At 38.0% G+C, this 24,542-nt stretch overlaps 1 long non-coding RNA gene across 3 annotated transcripts in view; it reads left to right on the top strand.

The window, feature by feature from the left end:
* LOC146718260 (uncharacterized) overlaps positions 1–24,542 on the top strand; it is a 185,760-nt gene that overhangs the window by 43,833 nt on the left and 117,385 nt on the right. The gene's annotated exons all lie outside the window — the stretch shown is intronic.

Consider the following 24,542-nt stretch of genomic DNA (forward strand, 5'->3'; position numbering starts at 1 on the left):
GTCCTGTCACATCAACACCGTGGTGAAAAAGGCCCGACAGCGTCTCTACCACCTCAGACGCTTGAGAGACTTCCAACTGCCCTCCAAGGTGCTCAGGAACTTTTACTCGTGCACCATAGAGAGCATCCTGGCGGGAAACATCTTAACCTGGTTCGGGAACAGCACCATGCAGGACAGACGAGCTCTACAGAGGGTTGTGCGGTCAGCTGAGCGCACCATCCGCTCCGAGCTCCCTGACCTGCACTCAATCTACAGCAGGCGGTGCTGGACCAAGGCCAGGAAGATCATGAAGGACCTCAGCCATCCCAACAACAGACTGTTCTCTCTGTTGAGGTCAGGAAAGCGATTCCGCTCCCTGAAGATCAACACAGAGAGACTGAGGAGGAGCTTCTTCCCGCAGGCGATACGGTCTCTCAATCACACCACCACACAGTACTGACCCACACATATGGTTCTTACACACACACTGGACTTTCTGGACTTTGGTTTTGCACAACACTGGTCACTATATTCTTCATTTCCGGTTAATACTTGTACAGCTGCTGTTATTGTGTATATATTTATTTATATTTAGATTTCTTCATACATTCTTATATAGTTCTATATTGTGTATTGTGTATTTTGTTGTACAGTTATTTTATTTTCAACTTTAATTTATATATTTATCTTTATCTTATTCTTCCCAGTTAAATTTACCCTTCATTCTAATTTGTGTTGTACAGTTATTTCATTTTTAACCTTAATTTATATTTTATTCCTTCCTAGTTAAATTTACCCTTTTTAATTTTTCATATTTATTTCCTATCTTATTCATAGCCTTTTCCTTTTTTTGTTTTCTTTAGGTCACGAGCAGTTGTCCAAGCATTTCACTACATATCGTACTGTGTATGACTGTGTACGTGACAAATAAAATTTGAATTTGAATGGCTAACTTCCTGTTCTGGGTCAAAGTGTATGCCACATTAACAACAATTTGTTAAACCCAGGGCAGAACAAAGAGGTTTAATTGCAGCAATCGGGCTGCAGCAAACAACACGCTGGCGATCACAGTTTGAGAGCAACAAGCCGAGTCCCATTAGGTTTCCCAGAAAAATAAACACTTGGTTTTTTACAGCCATGTGGAAGGTGTACAGAAATTCTGTGTGTAAAATTAGCGTAGATTTTACTTGTTCCGGACAGACATGGCATCTTTACTCTATCATAACATTTTTTTTATGCATAACACCTGCCAAATGATTTGTGATACACTAAAAATGTAAAGCTCAGCACACAGAGAAATTCATTTTTAATTCCATTAATCAGTTAAAGCAGTTTGAGTTTGTGACCTAGTATGTAAGACACTGTATGGAGTCTGAGCTGCTACAGTCATGTTTACCTGTCATCACAAGAGGAGGGGGTGGGAACTGGAGGCCATTTTTGTTCTGTTTTTCAGGTAGCTAAAGGAAATAAGATAAAATTCTGCACAATGATCACAACTTTTGTTTCAACCAGTTTTAAATCATCAGCCAAGTTGTAATGACTAAAAAAATTTACTACAGTATCTAGTATAGTAAGTGCCCTATATAGATAAAACATACCAAATTGTCCAATTTAGATGCCCACTAGGACACCTTCATTCAGGCCTGAGTGTTGTTTAGGTAACTAGCTTTTTACTTGCTCTTACACAACCAAGGTCACAGGGCTTAGTCAGTCCTATCTACATGTGCTTGTTGAATTTTGAAAGATTCCTGCAGATATCCTGTTTAGGCTGTCAGATTTGGTACTCATGATTCATTTCCTCTGTGTACAGTTAAACCGAGAATGTTATCTGCACTCCTACGTGGTAAAGGTAGGCATGAGTATTCTTTAATTTATATTTATATTTGCTGAAAGTACTGAGTTTGTCCATTACTTTTGTCAAGAATTAAATGATTTTATAACTGATTTCCATTTAAATTTGGTGCCAAAATTATTGGTTCCCTTGATGATAGATTCCATAGAGTTTGGTGATTTTTTTAATACCAGCGTACTGAGACTGAAATTTAAGGTTTGTGCAGTGAAATTCTGAAATTCACACTTGGTTGCTTTAGACCAGCAAACTGCCAAAACGACTGCTTTTATTGGTGGTAAGACTTTCTGATGATCATTTAATCAAGTGCATTTTATGGGCAGAACCTGGATGTTCCTTACCCTATTAATTCCTATGGAAGAAGTAGATCATTCTTCACAGGACCATATATAGTCATGTGAAAAATATGTTCTTAAAACCTGTAGTGGAATCAAATAAGAAACAGTTTGATTTTCATTTCATTGATTTTTAATCCACCGTTACTTTAGCTGGATTAGTACCTGAGGTGTCAATTTAAAGGGCCATCAGATACTCTAGGAGTTATCACAGCAGTAAATTATATGTATTGTGAGAGGTTTAACTAAAATATCTGATTCATTTTGCAAAATGGTCTACTGGGAATTTTTGCTTGCATGTATATACACTCAACAAAAATATAAACGCAACACCTTTGTTACTGCTCCCATTCCCCATGGGATGGACGTAGAGACCTAAAATTCATTCCAGATACACAATATAACCATCCCTCCCAAACAGTGGTCACAAATCAGTCCAAATGTGTGGTAGTGGGCACATCTGCCATATTGAGATAATCCATCCCACCTCACAGGTGTGCCACATCAGGATGCTGATCTGACATCATGAGTAGTGCACAGGTGTACCTCAGACTGCCCACAACAAAAGGCCACCCTGGAATGTGCAGTTTTGTCTCACAGCAAAATGCCACAGATGCCACAAGCAATGAGGGAACGTGCAATTGGCATGCTGACAGCAGGAATGTCAACCAGATCTGTCGCCCGTGCATTGAATGTTCATTTCTCAACCATAAGCCGTCTCCACAGGCGTTTCAGAGAATATGGCAGCACATCCAACCGGCCTCACAACCGCAGACCTCGTGTAACCACACCAGCCCAGGACCTCCACATCCAGCAGGTTCACCTCCAAGATCGTCTGAGACCAGCCACCCAGACAGCTGCTGGAACAATTGGTTTGCACAACCAAACAATTTCTGCACAAACTGTCAGAAACCGTCTCAGGGACGCTCAACTGCATGCCCGTCGTCCTCATCGGGGTCTTGACCTGACTCCAGCTCGTCGCCGTAACAGACTTGTGTGGGCAAATGCTCACATTCGATGGCGTCTGGCACGTTGGAGAGGTGTGCGCTTCACGGATGAATCATGGTTCACATTGTTCAGGGCAGATGGCAGCTGAGAATGTCCCAGTTCTTGCATGGCCAGCATACTCACCGGACATGTCACCCATTGAGCATGTTCGGGATGTGCTAAATTCAACTAGGGTAAGGCCTTAGATGGCTGAATATACTGCTATTATTATCGATTACATGAGTGGTGGATATATTAACCATTAACCAGCTTAAAATGTAAAAATAACACACAGCTTAAACTGTAATTTTGTGTTCTGGGAGTGAGGTTTTTGTCTAACTATCCGTTTAGTTTCTCCAAGGGACTCACTTTTGTAGAGCTTGTCCTTCAAAGGAATCAGGCACTGAACTGGGGCACGGCTATTGTTCTGATTAATTTGAGTTTTTAAATAATGTCAGCTAGAAGGAGGCCATCAGCTCAGGAGAGTAATAAATTACAACAAGGACAGAAAAGCTGTTAGCGGTGAAAATCTGTGTAGTTAAAAACACAATGTGAATGTCTTCCAGAAAAAATGAAATTTCAAATTTAAAAAATAATTTGTGCTATTAGGAGCAGAGTACGTGGGATGTTGTTTCGAGCGTAGTGCTTCAGTCTAAGGATTCAAACATACATGTGACAGACAAAGGCCCGCTGCAAGGAAGAAAAAATAGAAAGTGAGAGCGAAAGTAAAGAGAGAGGCAGAGAGCAGTGTTGCGTGTGCGATCTCCATTAGCTGTGACAGCCAAACCAGGATCACCGTGCCAGTAAAAGCCCACAGGTGAAGGAGCCAATTTTATAACTAAAAAGGTTTTCAATATTTCATTGATGGTAACGCTGACATTACCTTTGAACTCGCCATATTTATTTTACATGCCCATTTTAGGCAACTATGCTTTTTAAAGTGCAAGTTGTCGTATGTGGGATGGATGAAGATGAGTGCTTTGTGCAAATGGGAGCAGATACGGGCCCAGTTAGCATGAGAAATTAATGAAGGCACTAGAAGGTATATTTTAACTTGAATCACTAAGAAAATGAATGCGTATCATGGTTTAGGCTTATACTTGCTGTCACCCCTGTCAGGTGAAAGATTGTGTTTTAAAAGCTCTTCTGAAAACACAGAAATACTTCTTATATTATCTCATACTTGAAAACATGCAGTAATTAGATGATGCTCATTTATACTGTACAAACACATGGGGAAAGCATCCACAAAATGTATTCATGTTATTCAGTGAGTTTAGAAGCATCCACAACAATCATGTGCTGCTAAGTTTTGGAGAGCTCAGAGACACCCCCCCCATCCCAGCGCACCTCACTCCCTGCAGTTCAGCTCGTAATGACGCAGTGATTTGATCCTGCAGAGAAAAGAGGCATGTGCATAAGAATGAAACACTAATTAAGAAATTCAGTCATGTGTGAACTTGGAAGAGCATATAGCATTCAGATTAAGTCGCCAGCCCTACTGTCGTTACCTGGCCACACCCCATCAATCAGATAAGACTTTGCAGCTGAAAGGACAGGATTGTTGCAAAGAAGAGGGAGCCTGTACTACTTACAGATACCACAGCAAGAGGGAAGTAATATGCTGATGTTATGCAGGTTCACCATTTATTGTGTTTAGTGTGTTTGTTTACTGTAATTGATAATTAGGTAGTTACGTAGTATAGTTGAAGCTGATGTTAGTGTTCTTATGGGCTCAAGACCATCAGTGAGTTTTGGGAGTGTGGGGTTTTGGGGCCCTTGTTACTGGCTATTATATCCTGTACAGCCATAACTAGAACTTGGTTAGCATTGCAGAAAGTCAGACTTGTTTGCGATGGGTATTAGAGCCCACCAGGGCTGCCCTTTGTCACCAATTTGGTTCAGACAGAATTTCTAGGTGCAGGGTATGGAGGGTGTTGGGTTTGGTGGCCTCAGTATCTCATCTCAGCCTTTTGTGAGTGACCTTTGTCATGCAGGCATCACTAAATGATGACCTTCAGTTTGGAAAGTGTTGCAGCTGAGTGTGAAGTGGGTCAGATGATATTTAGCACCTCTAAGTCTGAGACCATGGTTCTCAGATGTGGGTTGGGAATGAGTTCCTGCCCAAGTAGTGGAGTTTAAGTATCTTGTGGTCTTGTTCAGAAGTGAGGGAAGAAGGGAGTGAGAGATTTTTTGACAGATTGGTGCAACACCTGCAGTAATGTGTGTGCTGCACTGGTCTGTTGTGATAACAAGAGCTGACCGCGAAGCCGAGGCAGTCGATTTACTGGACACTCTACATTCCTGCTCTCACTTCTGGCCATGTGGTAACCGAAAGAATGAGACTGTGGATATAAGTGCCTGCAATAAGATTCCTCCAAAGGATGCCTGAGCTCAGTGTTAAAGATAGCGAGAGGAGCTCAGTCATTCAGGAGGAGTTCAGAGCAGAGATGCTACTCCTCATCAAACCAAGCCAATTGGCTTGGTTCAGCAGAAAAGGATGCCTCGTGGACACCTTTTAGAAGTGTTTCAGCCATGTCCATCCAGGAAATCCTGGGGCAGACCCAGGACATGCTGACAAGATTATTCAAAAAATTTTATTGTCAAAATCATGTAACTATAATACACATACAGACAGAAAAAAATGAAGTCCAAATTCCGGGCATACAAATATAAATCCATAATAAATTATATTTTCAAATCAGATTTAGTTAAACTAAAAATATAAGTGATTACGTGAATCCTAAAACACAAGTAAAATCTGTTGATACAAATATGAATGACACAGGCTAATAACATAAATCCCTTGTTGTTATAAGAATCAAATTGTAAGTCGCAGCTCTCTGTAATCTCAAAGATCTGTGAAACACTTCTCTCAACTCTTTAAAGAGAGATCTGCAGTTTATTTTCAATATTTCTTCTTGTTAACTGTCCACTATGCTTTGCTTATATAGAGAATAGTTTTTCTCTTTGTTAACAGTTTCTAGAGTTTTGGAGCAGCTTGAAAAATAGCAGAGTCGGCCATAGACATTGTTGATGATCTGATGCGGAGCTTGTGTAGATTCCTTCTGTTTAATCTTCAAGTCCTTTTGAAAGCACTGGTGTGGGGCTGTGTCAGATAAGGAATTTCACCCATTCATATGTACGTTTTTGAAAGGAAAATGAGTAAAAGTTGTTACTTATCTTAATCAGAAGTTAAACTTTAAAGTAAAAGGTTCATCAAAGTTACTACAATCCACCAGTTTTGCACATCAAAGTCTGTCTTGAGGAGTACTACAACATATGTGAGAAAGTTATCTGAAGCTTTTATTTTTAGTCTGCAGAGAAAGCTCTACAAAATGTCTCACAAGGCAGTGTTGTTTAGGGCTGATGACTACAAGTTTCTGGTGAAGATAGAAAAAAGTGAGTTTACCAGATCTCTGAAGCTCTGTTAGAGGTTAAAAACTCAAGGCTACACTAATTGTTTCTGCTGTGACTTTTGCACATGGCTCAGCAAACTGTTTGTGGGAACCAGAGAGGAAGGATTAAAATGGGTGAATAAAGGTTTCATTGGGATGTCAGTCTGTTTTTCTTACCCATTTCCCTCTTTACCTTTGGAGCTTCCACAGATCTGTAGAACTATTGAGATAAACATAGAGCAAATCTAAGCTGCATTTAAACACTGACTATAATCATCTATGCAATTTAAAAAAAAAATTGATGACCTACCTGCTTTGATGGAACCCTGTTTTCCTCCAAACTCAAAACATATGCCATGTATTTTTTTTTTTTTTTACCTGAGATACATGGTTATTAACTACTTTTCCATTTTGCCTTCCTGCTGTCTGCTGGATACCTTGACCTCTGCCAAGCAGTTAGTTAGTAAGGCTGTGTCATATAGTCCCGATCAAAAGTTTAAGACCACTTGAAAAATGGTAAAAAAATTGTATTTTGCATGTTTGGATCTTAACGTTTCAAGCAGAGCTTCAACATCCAACAAGAAGAAATGGGAGTGAGAAAAAACATTTTTTGAGCATTTATTGAAAACAATGTTTAAAGTGAAACAGGCTGTTTTACAACAACCCAGGCCGTTATGGCATCCCCTCCACTGTGGCGCTTAGAAAACCATCAGGACCATCAACGTTACATTTCTTTGTCATCAGAGAATAAAACTTTCTTCCACTTTTCAGTGTCCCATGTTTGGTGCTGTCTTGCAAAGTCCAAATGGTCAGTTCTGTGGCATTCAAAGAGATGAGGCCGTCTGATGGTTATGGGGCTGCAGTCGGCACCACTAACCGCCTTAATTTGGGTCGAGGATTGTCCAGTGTCGTTACGGACAGCCAATTGGATCCTCTGGCTCAGTGCTGGTGAAATTTTTTTTTTTTTTTGGTCTTTCACTTGACTTTTTGTGTTCCATAACCCATAGGATCATTTAAGAAATTCCAAATGACTGTCTTACTGCGTCCCGCCTCAGCAGTGATGGCGCACTGCAAAAGACACTGCTTATGCAGTTCAACAACCCGACCATGTTCAAAAAAGGCCTTTGCAATCAGAATGTCATGACAGTGTGACTACATGACAAAAAATGGCACTGAATCCACATTTTTGCACAGGATTGGATTTTTAAAGGCATGTGGTCTTAAACTTTTGATCAGCTGTAGAACAGCCTTTTTCAGTTTAAGCATTGTTTTCAATAAATTGCATACTCAAAAAATGTTTAGTCTCACTCCCATTTCTTCTTGTTGGATGTTGAAGCTCAACTTGAAACGTTGTTAAGATCCAAACATGCAAAATGTGATTTTTCTTTGCCATTTTTCAAGTGGTCTTAAACTTAAACGTCCTACCTCATATATGAGTTGGTTATGAAACGTCTTACACGGACCAGAAAACTGTACTGCTGCAAACTGGTAGCACAGCAAACCTCGTCTACCACCTACGCAAGAATCACCTGGACAAGCCGAGTAACACATCCCTGTATGAGCACTTCATCCGAGACTGCACACTCTGCAGTTGATGACTGAAGACGGGCTATTTTCCTGATGTGAGAAATGATAGCCAGAGGCCTCAGGGAACCTCTTGAGTCATGTGGCTTTGTCCATGTCACTACAGGTAACAACACATAAGGCCTATATTTATTTTGTTTGAAGTGTTTATTAATCTTATATAGTTGTTTGTGTTTTATTCTTTTCATATTTAATATATGTTGTGAGCCTGATATTACTGCTACAGTTTGCATTTTGTTGGTCTGTGTATTTAATATAGCAGTATATTATGTTGGGCCTTTTATCATTTGTTACTGAAAAAAGATTTTACATTTATGCATTAATATTTTTATGTTTACATTCTTAGTGAAATATTTTCCCAGGTGTTTTAAATAAAAGGACAAAAATCACATATGAATGCGTAGCCTTTATTTTTGACTATTTAATTGAAAAAAAGAAATAATAATTCTGTGTGATCATGATATAAACTATTCATTGAGTTGACAGAAAATGCACTATATTGTGATATATGTTGTTATTGGAAAAAGAAATAAGTTGCATTGGGATATGAGATTTTGGTCATATTGCACACTCGTTGAAGACAACTTTCAAATTTTTCTGCCTGCAAGCACTCCTGAGCTGTGTGCAGTCACAAAGATGGACCATGGTTCTGTGAAACAAGCCAATTGAAATAGTGGTGTTCCAAGTGCAACACATAAACGTCTCGTGTGAACGTATCTTACACAGCAACATCTTCAAAGTTTTTTTTCAGTCAAGTTGCATGGCCAAATTTTCTATGCAGTACAGAAAAGTATTACGTTTTTGTCCTTTAGTGCTATAAGGTACTAAGGTGCCAAAAATGTGCTAAGAAAACTTAAACCCTACATCCTGTCTTAATACAAGACGGATATATCTATAGTATGGAAATTCTGTTACCAGAAATATGCTACCATACAAAATCAAGACTCATCAGACCAGCCCACTCACTGGCAGCTCTCTTTTTTAGACCATTAAACCCTATAGATGGTTGTGTGGGAAATTTCCAGTAGATCAGCAGTTTTTAAAATACCCATTATGTTGTTTCAACTTCAGCAGGCCGCCTTGACAATATCTATATGCCCAATACATAAATGCTTTGAATTGGTCCATGTGATAGATATTTGCATTAATGGATTTTGTTTTTTCTTCGACATAGCTGTGCAGATGATTTCTGCAAACTGTGCAACAACTGCAGTAGTGTTTGGATTCATGGCATATTGCAGTTATCAGTGGATAGAACAAATGTAAACTAGAGGCTGTTTGAGAAACTGCACAGTTATCTGGAAGAGGAGACTGCCTCTGAATTCCCCAGCATATGGAGTTGTAGACTGCATTATTCACATTGCACTGAACTCACTCTAAATTGTTCTTATTGGCTTTTTTGGGAATCCCCAGCCAGAAGTGACTGTTGCACTGAAGTAACGGTTCAGTGGTTGTGCCTCTCAGATACTGTCAACATAGATCGTTGGAAAATGTCACTAAAAAGGCAAAAAAGAGCCATTAGAATATATCCAAGGGCTCTAGACATGCTGTGTGCTGCTAATGTTAGTGCCTTTACAACTGTAAAAAATAAATGAATTCTTTTGGTCTGTTTAAAAAAACAAAACAAAAACAGAACCCAAAAGACATGTCATGTTATTGCTAAAAATCAAAACATCTTCCTCTCCATTGCTCAAGAGTGTCACGCTTCTCTAATAAAGTTTCTAACTGATAAGCTGATGCTACCTTTCCTGGAAGATGATCTTTTCACCACACTAAAGTGCTTTCTTCAGGGATTTGTCACGGATCATTCACTTAAGGAGGTGGTGAAGCTCTTCTCAGACAACTTCAGAGGTTGAGTAATTCACAATCATGCCTCCGTTATCAACATAGGATTTGATCAGGAAAAAGATTTTGCCAGTGTCTGCAACCCGAGTGAAATACCTCACAATGACTCACACGTACCTTCAGATCTTCTGCACACCAAGATCACAGACCGAGACCTTCGCACCTTTTCATCTTTTGCATGTCTTCTTAACACAGTTAACCAAAGAGCATCCATCAAATATCTATGAAATATAACCCAAAAGGTTCTCCTTTCTGTACCATGGAAAGACTTCTGTAGAAAAAAGGTTTTCTGCTTGCAGGTATTGGTACACCCCCTGAGCAATGGTAATGTCACTACTAGCTAAGGTATAAATGGTAGACTATGGCAGTCTGCTGTCAGTGCAAGATGAAGAGAGCGGAGAACAGAGAAACAAAAGTAATTGAGCAGTAATGTGAAACAGTCTGCATGATAGTTTGGCCTGCATGGGAATTTAGTTTAAAAAATATCTCAATTTTTTTCTTTGTTTTTGGAAAAAACTTCATAGAGTAGTATACTACACCTTTCCCTTAGACATTTGGGCATTTGATTTTTGCTGAGTTTGACTTGAGTGACAAATTTTTGTCTTTGCAAGCCATGGCTTGCACTGTCAAGCTCAGACTTGTTTAAGCAAGCTGCTTTTTTTTTTTGTTTTTTTTTTGCTGTGAACAAATTTAACTTGTACATCGAGTAACTGCCACTTAAAACTGACGTGAACACGCTGTGAATAACATACCAAAAAACAGCATCTAACATTAGATACTACAGCAAAGTGAAACAGTTCCAGCATGAAGGAGGTTAGTACCATATATGCTCAATAATTCAGTATGGCCCTCAACGGATGTTTTAAGAACTGAAGTGGCCTTTCATAGGAAAAAGATCCTACATTCCTGTACAGGGTGAGGTGGATCTACTTAAGATGAAGAGAAGAAAGCTTCAGATGAGCATTAAATGCACTTCTGATATGTGCAGGTGAAGTTGCAGTTGCAGTGGTGGGCACCGACAAGATCTTGTTCCTTGAAATAAATTAAATAGATAGCAAAAGATTATTCAGTCTAGAGTTAAAGAATGGAGCACACAATTACTTAGTAGACAAACGCTGACCCTGTTAACCTGGCTAAAAAAGCCTGCAACTGCACAAGGCTTTCAAGCAAGCAGAAATGTATTTTAATTGGTGCTGTCAGCGCTAATCTCGATAAAATGACGTTAACGCTATAACCGCATTAAAGTGGCAAATCTTCGTCAGCGAGTTAACGCGGATTGCTCCGTGTGTGGGGCTGGATGGCGCTGACGCGTTGACACAACACACGGGGCGATCCGCGTTAACCAGCTAACGGAGATTTGCCACGTTAATGCGGTTATAGCGTTAACGTCATTTTAACTAGATTAACGCTGACAGCACTAATTTTAATCCAAAGTGATCTTTAACTAAATCTAAACAAGTGGTACCACAGTACCAAACTGTGACTGGAAATAACAGAAAAGAATAGACATACGGCCAGACAGTCCTCACATGTCATAAACTCACATGTTGAATTGTAACTGGGAGGCTCGTTTTTATTTCAGTCACACATGAAGATTCTGTTCTGTCTTCCTTCTCTCACACCAACCAGTCGCAGCAGATGGCCGGCCCTCCCTGAATCTGGTACTGCTGGAGGTTTCTTCCTGTTAAAAGGAAGCTTTTCCTTCCCACTTTCGCCAGAGTGCTTGGGTTTTTGTCTGCATGTATTACTGTAGGGTCTACCTTACAATATAAAGCGACTTGGGGTGACTGTTGTTGTGATTTGGCGCTGTATAAATAAAATTGAATTGTTACGTCATTTAGTCAACTTCAAGTTATACATCAGTAGTATGAAAATTAAATTGAAGAAATTTTAGTTGGGAGCATAGCACAGATACGTGCTTCTATGTTGAACCACTGGACTGCATTTGTATTAACAGAGAGAAATGTTACAATTTGAACTACAGGTTTGAATTTGATTGATCAGGCTCAGTATTTTTGCTCAAATATCTGGAAATTCCCATAGTTTAATCTTAAATTTGAGATTGTCATTGGTGGATTGCCACCAGCTATATGTGTTATTTCAGGCTAAATTTATATCAAAGCAGTCTCCTAGTATAGGGATTATTGTTTCATCTAATCTCATGAGTAAGGGGCTCCAAGCTGATCCACTAAGCTCTCTTTCATTGTATTTTAAGCTTTTTAGTAGGTTTGATCCATTGCTCTCCAGGTCTTTGCTGACCTAGTCAGCATGGAGGGCGCTGGCATTTTTTAGCAACCAGCATCACATCTCCAGCAGTGGCAGCCGTCTGGCTTAGCACAGCTTCTGTGTGTTTGGCTGTTTTATGAGGCAGAAAATGCTTCCGCAATGCAACTGCTTTATGATGCATTTCAAGCTTGGCAGCGATCGGGGGGGACGTTGTATTAGGTACTTGCAAAATCGATGTCCTGGGCCAGACTGGAGCCAGAGCTGATGTTTGGCTGATCTCCTTGGCCCTGTGAGATCAATACAGCAGGAGATCTTTTATTTAGCAATGCTTGACTTCATCTTATATGCCTTACACAGTCACACGTTTACTACATGTCACGTGTGGACTATTTGTGTGGCTGTTCTGGCTCTATGGGTCATATTGACTTTGCTTTCCAAAATTCAATGTATTTATAGTAGTTTTGGCAAACCTGCATTTGCTCCCTGGTTTTTCCATTTTTTATCTGATGATCAAAGGCAAAGGACTAAAGGAAATAAAGCAAATGCCATCATGACCTCAGCCGTCAACACTGTGATTGATTATTGTGTTTTTGAGATGATCGATTGTTAATGTGTTTATTAATGCATTCACTGACATACAACTATACCAGCAGATTTATGTAGATATATAGCATTCAGCCACAACATTAAAATTACCAACGGGTAAAGTGATTGATCATCTCATTACAATGCAATGGAAAACATGGTTCATGCTGTTCATGTGAATGGTATGTTGACATTTAATGGATGGGGCGTGTTTGCAAAGACCACTCCCATCAGGATAGACATGTTTCATCATAGGATAAAGGGGTCCATTCCATCAGCACACCTTTCCACACCCTCAGAATCATGATTTATTTATTTTTTAAAATAGTGCCATGACTTTAGTATGTAGTAACAACACCATGCTAATGTTTTCCATACTACTATGACATACTATGATTTAGAGGTCAGTAAAAATGTTTAATTTGCATTGTCATTTCTAGAAAAGTGCAAAATTTCAAAGATTACCTATGCTTTCACAACAGTAAAACCTTTCAAACTTGTGCTGTTGTCTTTATGAAATTGCGATGAAACGTAATTGCAATTACTTTCATTTTTACCCCTTCTTTCATAGATAATAAAGCAGATGTTGGTTAAAAAAGAGATGTTGTATATTTAGAGAAATAACGTCATAAATTTGCAAGAAAAACTATTTTGTCTTATTTTATATTTTGTCTAAGGATCACATCCTTTTGCTTTTGCAAGTTCAGATCAATGTCATCATAACACAAATGGCACCAGGAAACAATTTAAACAGTATATTACAAGTTAAAGTTATATTACAAGTTTTTCTGTATTACGATTTGCAGTCATACAGTAATACAAGTAAAAGCATCATTTTTTTCTCTCGTAGTAATAACCTCTTCCACTTACTCTATAGCTTCTTGTTCTTAAAATGGCCCTAATGTTTTTTTCATACTTTCTTTGTAATCAGCGATTTATTTACTGCAACCTTACACTGATATCCCTCTTTCAGCTGCAAATAGCAGTTTATGTTGCTGTTTTCCCCATAGAGCTGTATTAAAAAGAATCCTCCAAGGCTGAAAAATGAGTGTCAAAAACTGCAGTTCCTCTAGATCAGGGCTGCCCAATCCCGGTCCTCGAGAGCTACCGTCCTGCAGCTTTTAGATGCATCCCTACTCCAACACAGCTGATTCAAATGGTTTGATTACCTCTTCAGCATGCCATCGTGTTTGGCAAAGGCCTGATAACAAGCCATTCATTTGATTCAGCTGTGTTGGAGTAGGGATGCATCTAAAAGCTGCAGGACGGTAGCTCTCGAGGACCGGGATTGGGCACCCCTGCTCTAGATGAGGCTGGTTCAGAAGACAGTCAATCCCCACAGACTCCCATGTTAAAAAGTATTCTACAGCCAGGTACACGCTACAGTTTTGGCCTCTATGGATAATTTCTCCTTCATAACAACTCTGAGTAGGGCAATTCTTCTTTTTTCTTTTTTTTCCATGACTCATTCACCTGGATAATTAAATTAGGGGTGTGGCTGATTTGATTGACAGGTGTCCTAGAAAAGGCAGCTGGGGCTGATGGGTGTCTGCAAGCATCATTTCTGCTACTTTGGTCATTAAATTGGACCTCAATACTATGTGTGTGACATTTGGAAAATTTTAAATGATTTTCTGGCTTGCTTTGGCAGAGACCGTCCACGAAGTTCATGCCTAAATTTTGGTGACTGAACTTTTAGTATTTGGTTTGTACCTAAAAAGCAGGTATCTGGATCTTTGCATTGCACCTGTACAATTTAGGTATGCAGCTGCTAAGTAAACTTGCTCTTGTTAGCTGCTAACCTAGCGCTTCACCCTCAAGAAAACAACATGCTGATGGGCAAAAAATTTATGTTGAAGCTTTGAAATATGAATCTTAAGACCAATGGATGTTGCCACTTTAGTTAAGTTCATCTTTCATACCGTCTATGATCTGAATGCAGATATCTGTTCTTAAACAGTCTTTGTGACTGAAGCTCCTCCCATCTGACTTTGAGTTCATTGTCAGGAAACAAAGTCAAAACAATCTTTCATCTAGGCATACTGATGCAAAATTATTATTATCTAGGCCTATTTAGCATTTTTATACACACCTTATAATAGCTCAGGTGTACCATGCAGTGCATTAGTATTTCTCCGTTTTTTTTAATCCAGGGTTTTCCTTTAATTGATTGATTGATTGAATCTTTATTTTGAACATGTTGAAAAAGTATTAAAAAAAATAGAATTAAAAGAGACAAATGAACAAAGCAAACAAAAGGAAAACGAGCAACCACAACTCCAAATAACGTCCATGTTCAAAAAGGAGCAGGAAGAAGCATAAGCTTATTTAATCCCACCCCTTTTCCACTATCTAGTATCAATAGACTACAGAAATACCTCCTTGCAATTACATTATATGTTATGTGTAATTTTTTTTTTTAATTTATTAATTTATTTTTTTTAAATATATACACATATATGTTTCTATCTATCCATACATACGTATATACACACATACGCACATATACACATTTTCAATAACCCCATTAACACCTCAAGGATACACAGCCTACAATTATATATATATATCCATACCAACAAACCCGTGCACCCGCACACACATGAAAATATTAGACAAGAACACACTATCAAATCTCTACCTTTTCCCTGTACCCTGTAAAAACCATATCCTTAAACCGCTTTTTAAACTGCGCCATGCTTGGACATTGCTTCATATCTTTACTTAGTCTGTTCCACAGCTTCACTCCACACACAGAGATGCAAAAACTTTTTAATGTTGTACGGATACGAGGATGTTTTAAATTTAATTCCCCCCTCAAATTGTATCCCCGTTCCCTTTTAGAAAACATTTTTAGAATATTGTCAGGAAGCAGGTTATTTATTGCTTTATATATAATTTGTGCTGTGAGAAAATGAACCAGATCTGTGAATTTTAGAATTTTTGATTTTAAGAATAGTGGATTTGTATGATCTCTGTAACCAGTTTTATGGATTATCCTTATGGCCCTTTTTTGTAATATAAAGATTGATGATAGCGAACATTTGTAAGTATTGCCCCAAACCTCTGCACAGTAATTCAAATACGGTGCAATCAGGGAACAATAGAGAATGTGGAGTGATTTGTGGTCCAGAATGTGTTTTACTTTACTCAAGATTGAGACACTTCTTGAAATTTTGTTATGTATATGATTTATATGAGACTTCCAGTTTAATTTATCATCTATAATCACACCAAGAAACTTATGTTCAAGTACTCTTTCAATTTCCACACCATCTACATGAATCTGCACTTGTGCATTTCTAAGGGAATTCCCAAATAAGATAATTTTAGTTTTACTTAGATTTAGCGATAGTTTGTTCCTGTTAAACCATTTTTTAATTTTGCACATTTCTGAAGTAATTGTATCCAGCAGCTCCTTTAGATTCCCCCCAGAACAAAAAATATTTGTGTCATCTGCAAATAATACTAATTTTAATATATCAGATGCCTTACAAATATCATTTATATAAATAATAAATAATTTTGGACCCAGTACAGAGCCTTGTGGAACACCACAAGCAATGTCCAAGCATGATGAGGAATGGACACCCAGCTTCACAAATTGTTTCCGGTCACTTAAATAATTTTTCACCCATTGCAGTACAACCCCCCTAATCCCATACCGTTCCAGTTTATTAATTAATATGTCATGATTGATTGTGTCGAATGCTTTCTTGAGATCCAGAAATACTCCAGCTGCATACTGTTTCTGATCTATAGCATTCGTAATCTCCTCAATTGATTCGATTAATGCCAGAGATGTTGATCTTTTTGATCTGAATCCATATTGACTGTCAGAGAGTAATTTATATTTATCTAAGAATTTGTCTAATCGTTTTTTAAACAGGTTTTCTAGGATTTTGGACAATTGTGGTAGTAAAGAAACAGGCCTGTAATTTGTGAAGTGGCGTCTATCCCCGGTTTTATACAGCGGCACAACTTTAGCTATTTTCATTTTGTTTGGCACTTTTCCCGTCTGAAATGATAAGTTGCAAATATATGTTAGAGGTCCTACAATTCCTTCAATGACCTTCTTGACGATTTTCATGTCAATATCATTACAATCAGTAGATGTTTTATATTTACACATGTGTACAATGTCAATTATTTCTTTTTCCTCCACTGATGTGAGGAACATTGAGTTAGGGTTCCTATCAATCAGGTTTTCACTACAGTCTACTGATGGTAGTGACTCAGGAATTTGTTCTGCCAGTTTTGGTCCAATATTTACAAAATAATGATTAAAGCTGTTGACCTTATCAGCAGTGTTTTCCATAATATTGCCATTATCGATAAAGTATTGTGGATAACTTTGTTGTCCAGAATTATTTTTAATGATACCGTTTAAAACATCCCATATTCCTTTCATATTATGTTTATTGTTGTTCAATATTTTACTATAATACTCCTTTCTACATACACGTATAATATTGATCAACTTATTTTTGTATTTTTTATATTTATTTTCAGCATCTTTTGTTCTTTGTTTTAGGTATTCCCTATAGAGTGTATTTTTCTTTTTACATGCATTTTGTAAACCCTTAGTGAGCCATGGTCTATCTGAATATTTGTGCTTTCTGTTGTATTTTATTGTTGGACAGTTTTTATCGTACAACTCCATGAATATTCTTAAAAATATGCCATATGCAATATCAATATCAGCTTCTTTGTACACATTGTCCCAGTCCTGATTTAATAGATCGTTCTTAAATGCAGTCATCGTTTCTTCCGTCCTTACACGTCTGTATCTCAGTTGTTCTTCATGCTGATTTTTCTTATAATTAGTGTCATAAACTGCAAAAACTGGTAGGTGATCACTGATGTCATTAATTAATATTCCGCTCACAATGTTGTTTTCCATATTGTTAGTGAAAATATTGTCAAGTAAGGTGGCACAATGTGGTGTAATTCTGCTAGGCCTGGTTATTTTAGGATGTAAACTCAAACTGTACATAGTGTTTAGGAATTCGTCGCTCATTTTATGCTTTTTTGGATTCAACAGGTCAATATTAAAATCACCACAGATAAACATAACTTTTTGATTTGTTTTAGAGAATATTTCCTCTATGAAGTCATTAAATACTTGAATACTAGAGCCAGGTGTTCTATATATACAGCTAATTATTACATTTTTTTCTTTTTCCTTATAAATTTCAATTGTTATACATTCTAGTAAATTATCAATTACAGTTGTCATACTTTCTACCACCTTGTAGTTTAGGTTTTTATCCACATACACAGCTACTCCCCCTCCACTCTTGTTCCTTCTATTTACAAAATTCACTTCATATCCCTCCAGTCCAAAGTCCATTCCTTTCTCCGCATTGATCCATGTTTCAGAAATGGCAATAATTCCAAATGGATTTAGATATTCCTTTATATTGTTGAAGTTGGCATACAGACTTCTGCTATTAAAATGGATTATTGATAATTTATTTTCCGTGTTGATGGTGTGCTTAAACTGTTCATCAGTGAAGTAGCAGCAGTTACAGCTGATGTTGTAGAAGAAATTATTTTCCGGGTCTATATCCTTTTCTAAGTCTAGAACATTATGGTCTGTGTATCGAAATGTTCTCAGTTCCAGATTATCATAAAGAGAATTCCAATGAGTTATGTTGATATTGTTGCCGGATGCAGATGAAGTTCTTTTGGACTGTGCCATGTGTTGTGTTGTGTGTCACGTCACATGTGTATTCATACCTCCAGAGTAAGTAATTTGTCACTCGTCTGTACATTTATTAATGACTTTAACTAATTGACTGACTCCGACAGTGAAATTTACATGCAGAGCTCTACGCAGCGCTGAGATATTCCTGTGAACCGTAATGAGTGTGCATTAGCGTAATCAGAGTATCAGCGGAGTGTGTGTATGTTTTGGAGCTGAAATGCATATGAACACACTCCGAGTGTTTCCACTTTGCTGAGCAGAGAGGTCTGATGTGGAGGTTTAGAGTGAGGCTAAGCTGTAATTGAATACCAACAGGACTGGTGTTTCTGCTCAGACCTCTGAAGGAAGATCTGACCTTGAGACGCTACCACTGATAGACAGCAACACAAAGACCGGGCTAGCTAATTAGATTAAAAAACATGGATCCCAAGGGATGGAGATGTGACAAGCACATTGATTCACTACATCTCTTCAATTTCCATCTCTCTCCAGCCTTCTCCCTCCTTTCCACCTCCCCCTATCCACTCATTCCCTGCCGGGTTTTTTTCCCCTTCTCATTGTGCTATATATCTCAGCTCTATATTTTTCCTTTCCCACTGTCTTTGTTGCTCCCTTTTTGTCTCTTTTCTTAAGATTCACAATATCCACATATCTTAATCAAATATTACTCAGGAATTGATAGGAATTGTGACATTTTCAAAAAAGTGAAATTGACAAATGATAAAGTAGTGATATAAAAATATCTAAGACCGAATGTCATCGCCTTATCTTACAAAGATGTCTTACAAATGTTTCACTGTCATTTCAAAATCTTATTGTCACTAAACTGTCTGTCCAGCATGACCTCTATAAAAGTCATGTCTGCCATCTGTCCCTTTGTATGAGGGCAAGTAGCTATTAAATAGCCATTACCAAAGCATTGCCATTTCTTGATCTTTTTTCTGCAGACATTCTATCTGAAAAGTACATATAGAAATAGAAAAGATTAATGTTATCAAAATGTGAATCTTCATACTAAAAAAAACTAAATGTAATGCAGTTTTCTAGATTACTGGCCAGTTCATAATAAATTTTATTCTCTTGTGTTTTGCTTCCTCCTTTGAGTTTTAGGTATTATTAGTACAGTGAGTTTGGAACAGGTGTATGGGGCATTAATGCTGGGTGGGATGACCAAAATAATATTGTCACAGCATTATGTGATGATCATCATTATTATTAGTAGTAGCAGTAATAGCATTTCTAATCCTCCATAAGAAGGGCTTCATAAAGCTTTACATTAAAAGTTATGTGGCTCTGTTAGCAATAAATTCTTTTCCAGTTTTTTTAACAACATATGAGTAAGAATAACAAAAGAAATTATTTATTTATCTCAGATTTTTGTAAGCGTTTTGTGAGAGAGGTTTGTATAATAATACCATCAATATTAATAAGTGAAATATTTCAAAATCAATGAAGCACAACATGATTTAAAAATAGTAGAAAAGAACATTCTCTGCTAGACAACTGTGTTGATTTGTAGAGAGAGATTGCATGAAGAATAAAAGATTTGATTTACTCGTTAGCGGTAACATTACAGCTTTGACACAAACTCTAGTTTGATTTATTCTTCTAAATTTTGTGGCATAAATAAACCTGTCTCCACTTAAAAAATACCTCTTAGCCATGAGTAACACGTTTTATTTTAGTCCCTCTCTGCTCTCTTTTCTTCCTCTTCTACATTTCAAAAGATTTTGAATCATGCACTGTGTACCAGTCATGCAAGCTTTGCGGTGTCTGATATCACTACTTAGCTACTGTGTGAAGGGGCAGGGGTTTATGTTGTTTTTAATTTCAGTTCTGATTTTGGCCGCCCTAAACGCCCAAACTCACTCACATCAGTTAAGCGTTATGTTTTATTTTTGTATCTTTTATTATTGCAATTTATAACATAATTATTTGTCAAGTATTATTTAATATAATGCGGATAATTTAAATTTCAATTAATTATTTTAATTAACTGATTGACAAGTTGTTACCAGTGAGCATGTTGTGTCAAAGTCTGATCCACCGCTCGCTTGTTACCAAAATGCTCGAGGCTTCAAAACAGGACTTCACAAACTAGTGGCTGCTGTCATGAAACATATAAGGAAAGATATAGTCCTCTAACTTTTTAAATACAACTCCCAAACAGAAATCTCTCTGTGACTGCTTAATTCAGAGCAGCTGTTAGTCACATGCATCGGTTATAAAATTCACCTTTTTTTTTGGATTAAATAACTAATTAAAGCAAACTCTTGAATGAATATAAGTGCCATAAGAACTGAGAGGATGAGACAGTATTTGTGAAAATTAATAGAAGGTATACAACCTTTAACTTGACTGAGCTTGTATATTGGATTCAAGTGATTCTCATGTCAGGCTCCATAATATCTGGCTTTTGTTACTTAGACTATGCTCGTTAATACAACAGATTAATTGTTGCGCATCATAATCCTTAAAAGTAGCAGAAGGCAATGAAATACTACAACTACTGTGTGTTTCATAATGCTCATCTTAGCAGTCTTTCCCACCCCTGTTCCCACCACTAACACATGACCCTACGCTGTGTTCACTGCATCATTCCATGTTTGGCACTGATCACCACCTGCACTCATGTATATATCTTTCTACGTAGCACTTTTAATTCTTCTTCTTACTTTTATTTTTTCATGTCTATTTAAGCGCAATTTATGACAGTATGTTTGCACTGAAGCACCGCAGCAATTTCCTAATGTTGTAAACCTGCTCAACATTTGGCAATAAAACCCTTTCTGATTCTGATTCTGATTCTTTGGAAAGGGCAGAAGCATCAATTACAGATGGGGGGCAGGTAATCCTAAGTAGAGATGGACCGATCCGATATTACGTATCGGTATCGGTCCGATACTGACCTAAATTACTGGATCGGATATCGGAGAAAAATAAAAAATGTAATCCGATCCATTAAATATCACGAAAGCACCTCGCAAAACTTGCAACACGCCGTAACTCACCTCAGAACGTTAGCATGTCGGAGCAGTATGCATCACGTGATAGAGCAGCTGTGGCATGCCGGACCTGTCGGTGGTCTGGATAGCATGTGGAGCTTCGCTAGCAACCTGGCATTTCATCTCCGACAAAGTTATCCCCGAGAGAAGTAAAGCAAGTGTGTAAGTCCATCTCTGAATGTTTGTAAAGCATTCCCACGTTAAGCTTAACAAGCGACTGCCTCTCGCTCTCCGGCTGCTACTTCAATCGTGAAACTGCTTAAATGATCAGCTGATCGGCTTTTCTGTCGCGAGTCCGTCTCTCTTGTTTGTTTTTGGCCCACTTTGCACCAGAAAGAGGAAACCAGCGGCTGAACAACAGCAGAACGTTTAAGCTTGATAAGCTGTTGTTAGAATTTATTTATTTTCTTTCTTATTCTCATTTAAAATGTCGAGCTTTTAATAAATAATTATCTGACACCCAAAGTTTTAATTTGATGTAAAATGAATAGAAGTCAATTACTGTATATAGTGACTATTAAGTCTAATATATATACCCTAGTAAGCTATAGTACTTTTTCCTTTGGGAAGGTACCATCTGTGCAGTCTGCAATTTTGTTGAAGAAAGATGTTGAATCTATTTAATATTTCTTGAAAAATAATTGATTTCTGTGCATTTTTTTCTCCACACTGCATCAAATTAAGGTTGATTACGTCGATTAAGCATCATGAGGTGGCGCGTGAGGGATGGTTCCTTATTTTTTATTTATTTATTTTTGTTGTTGCTGGGAGTTGGAACCCTATTAGTTAGGTTGCTTAATATTTACGCTAAGTACTCTTTAAAATACCAGAATAGGGAGGATGGTGCAGGTCTAAGTTTATTAGATTGATCAGTATTGCTGAACTATGAAATATTTTTTTTGTATACAGGTATAACAGAATAGCTTTAGTGTAGTTGTTGTTTTAAACTTGAGTATGAACTTATACAAAATGCAGCAAGATATTTTAAAAAACAGTTTTGTTGATTAAAAAACACTATATCGGATTCATATCGGTATCGGCAGATATCCAAATTTATGATATCGGTATCGGTATCGGACATAAAAAAGTGGTATCGTGCCATCTCTAATCCTAAGTGCAGACCTCGGTAAAAAGAGGCAAAATGCATCATCATTCCACTCCCTTCTTGCTCCTTCACTAATTAAGCCATCTCCTGTTAACAAGGCTGCAGGCCCTGCTCTTTATGAACGGATAGACTGAAAGGACACCAAGCAAACTCCTGACAGTTAATCACTACATTCTCCCACATCGATCACAGACCAAAGAAAAATGTCAAATGAGCAAACTGCATATGCTTACTTTTCAGATTATATGGAGAGGCTTTGATATGCATACTGAGTATTATTTTCAAGATATCACTATGACACTAAAAAAATCTTTCTTGCTTTAGAAACCGTCATATGACTAAAGAAGTAGTATTGATCTTTTTTTCAAAGAGGAGGATAATCCTGATAAAACGTGCACGTTCGTGATCCTATTTAATACAGTGAGAGAACTGTAATTCTCTCATCAGCTTAGCGCGTACAGCATTGCTATCCATACACAAAGGAAAGAGCGGGAGACATTCATCAGCCTGATTAACAACTTCAGTCATTGTCTTCTTTAATTACAACAAAGTCAACAGCTCCATTACTTCCCTTGCTATCTATCTTTCATCTCTGCTCTCTCTGAGGATTGCGATGTTGGAACAAAACAGAGCAGGCTTTAGTCTCATCTGTAGGCCGTCGAGAAGGTCGGCTCCCACAGCGGAATATAATCAGCATTCAGAGGAAGACGAGGAATGGAGACATCCAACCAAAACATGTATCCGTGGCTCCTGGTGGTGATTAGTGTTCCTTCTGCCAATTGGGCTCAGTTCTCTACCGTTGCAACCACCGCTCGCCTTGAAATTGATTTGCTCGGTATCAAGCGAGTCAGTCAACTCAGCCAGTCACACGGTAAACCAATCTCTCAGTCACTCAATTAGTTTCTCAACAGTTAAGTAAGTCAGCTAGTAGGGCAGCTGTATCTGTTAGTGAGCAGATAGTCTTTGAGTAACACAAACTTATCCAACAAATAAATAAATAACTCAGTCCACCAGCTTTCTAGTCAGAAGTTCTCTCAGATGGTTACTTATCAAAGATAAATCAGTCAGTCGATCCTCGTCTTGTGTTATAGTGGCTACTCTGAAGCGGAGGGAGCTTAAACTAATGCTGTGCAGCTTTACGAAGAGAGTGATTGACGACACGATCAGCATAACAAATGATCTGCGTCGATTTGTGCGGTTCTAAAACAGCACAATGAGAGTTATGGCGTGCCGTTAATGACTGTAACATTTAACAACAGCTATAATATCACTTGGTAGTGTGGCTGGAACCGCATTAAGACTGATAAGAGATGATAATGGTAGTTTACTTCACATTATCTCCCAACAGGGGACAATTTTGGACATAATGTTTTTTTCTAAATTGGGGCAGCTGTGTGGTATAGGTTAGAGAGGCAGGCTTATGATTGAAGGGTCAAAGGCTTGAATGGGGAATGTTAAATGGGAAAAATCTGGGTGAAGGAAACGGGTGAGTTGAGCACTCTTCTAAAAAGTGCTCTTGAGCAAGAGTCTTAAGCCAGACACCTAACCCCAAAATGCTCTAGCTCCTCATTTAAAAAAAAAAAAAAAGGAATTTAGACTATAAATAATAACCTGCTCCCTCCTCATATCCAGATTCACTGAAAGGAGGCAGTGTGTTAAATCACAGCAGCCCTGCAGAGCCAGGCACTTTACACAGCTAGGCCAAAAATGGATGCATGACTCTGTACTGTATAAGTCATCTTGCCTAAAAGCCCCAAATGTTATAATGCTGCATTTTATTCTCACTCCCCTAAACCTCTGTAGATCTACTCAAACACAAAGACAAAAATAGCAACTCAAGGATATAAGGATATATTTTTAGCCAGTATTGTTTCACAATCCAAGCACATGTGTTAATGGATAGTGGTAACATACTGCTGTGCCTTGAGGTAAAC

Source organism: Copadichromis virginalis, linkage group LG1, assembly GCF_057382275.1.
Source record: "Copadichromis virginalis isolate Kocher_CV1m ecotype Utaka linkage group LG1, C_Virginalis_male_GT1.1, whole genome shotgun sequence".
NCBI classification, from domain to species: Eukaryota; Metazoa; Chordata; class Actinopteri; order Cichliformes; family Cichlidae; genus Copadichromis; species Copadichromis virginalis.